This window comes from Priapulus caudatus, unplaced genomic scaffold (assembly GCF_000485595.1).
Source record: "Priapulus caudatus unplaced genomic scaffold, Priapulus_caudatus-5.0.1 Scaffold2354, whole genome shotgun sequence".
Lineage (NCBI taxonomy): Eukaryota > Metazoa > Priapulida > Priapulimorpha > Priapulimorphida > Priapulidae > Priapulus > Priapulus caudatus.
In genome coordinates this window covers 431-1660 of record NW_014579415.1, presented here as the reverse complement: position 1 = coordinate 1660, position 1230 = coordinate 431, and the positions used below count along the sequence as shown (strand labels likewise).

At 48.8% G+C, this 1230-nt stretch overlaps 1 long non-coding RNA gene across 2 annotated transcripts in view; it reads right to left on the bottom strand.

Moving 5' to 3' along the window:
• Positions 1-908, bottom strand: part of LOC106818581 — a 2736-nt gene extending 1828 nt beyond the window's left edge. The window contains exon 1 of one of the 2 annotated variants that reach the window (XR_001395248.1): positions 779-908. This is a non-coding gene — a long non-coding RNA (uncharacterized LOC106818581). The remainder of the gene's footprint in view (positions 1-778) is intronic. The other variant, XR_001395247.1, reaches the window with a different exon arrangement.
• Between the last annotated feature and the right edge of the window lie 322 nt (positions 909-1230).

Sequence of the window (1230 nt, the reverse complement as noted above, 5' to 3'; positions counted from 1 at the left end):
TAATTAGATGTGGATATATGACATTTTTTATATTTCATGGCGGCCATTTTGAAAATTAAGTGCTACGCCCCCTTAAACGGCAAATTACGTTGGGGTCCACCTCTTATCATGTTTAGAATATGTCAGAGCACACGTGTACCAAATTTGATGCTTTTATCAAAAAGTGAACACTACATGTGCTTAGAACCATGGCTTCTGCTCCTTCCGATGTAATAAGCTAATAATCGGGAATCTTACGGCACGTCTTATCCTGTCGTCGTTCATCGTCTTCTGCATCGTATCGAATCTTCCCGTTCCGTCTCGTGTCTTCGCTCACCGTCCTGTTCCATTCCGTCTCGTTTCGTGTCGTCCCGTTTTGTGTCGTCCCGTACCGTTCCGTTCCGTCCTTTTCCATTTCGTCCCGTGTTGTGTCGTCCCGTACCGTTCCGTCCCGTTCCGTGCCATCCAGTACTGTTCCGTTCCGTCTCGTGCTTTGACGCACCGTCCTATTCTGTTCCGTCCCGTTCCGTCCCGTCTCGTGCCTTGCCGTACCGTCCTGTTCCATCCCGTCTCGTTCCGTGCCGCACCGTTCTGTTCCGTTGCGTTCCGTCCCGTACCGACCAGTCTCGTCTCGTTTCTCATACATCTTTCTTCATACATCATTTCTCATACACCTCGCCCTCGTCACATTCTACCTGATCATAAATCACCGAGTCGCATAGCACGCGCGCGTCTCAAACTCACCCGCATGAGAGCTTGACAGCATCGCATACTTCGCTCTATACTCGCGGCTACTTACTTACTCTCTCTCTCTATCTTTCTCCCTCTTTCTCTCTCTTTCTCTCTCGCTCTTTCTTTCTCGATGCTACGGTGGTATATGAGCTCTCACGACGTTCCTCTGCTCGTCTCTATCTCTCTCTCTCTGTCAGCGTCCCGCCAGCGAACTTGTATTTATCTATATACGATAAGCATCGCCATCGAAAAGGTTCAAGGTTGGTTCACTAATTTCAGCGCGCTGACAATAGATGGGCGGTTACGGAATCACGATTCGCGCGTGCGGTTGCACGGCTTCGCACCGCTCGCAAACAACCCGATCCCCCGGGCGTGTCTCCCTCTCTTTTTCACGCGCTCTCTCTCTCTCTCACGCTCTCTTTCTTTCTCGCTCATCTCTCCGTCACGTCTTATATATAGTAATGATATATATCATAACTATGAATATATGATATATATATAGCAGACAAGAGAGAGAGA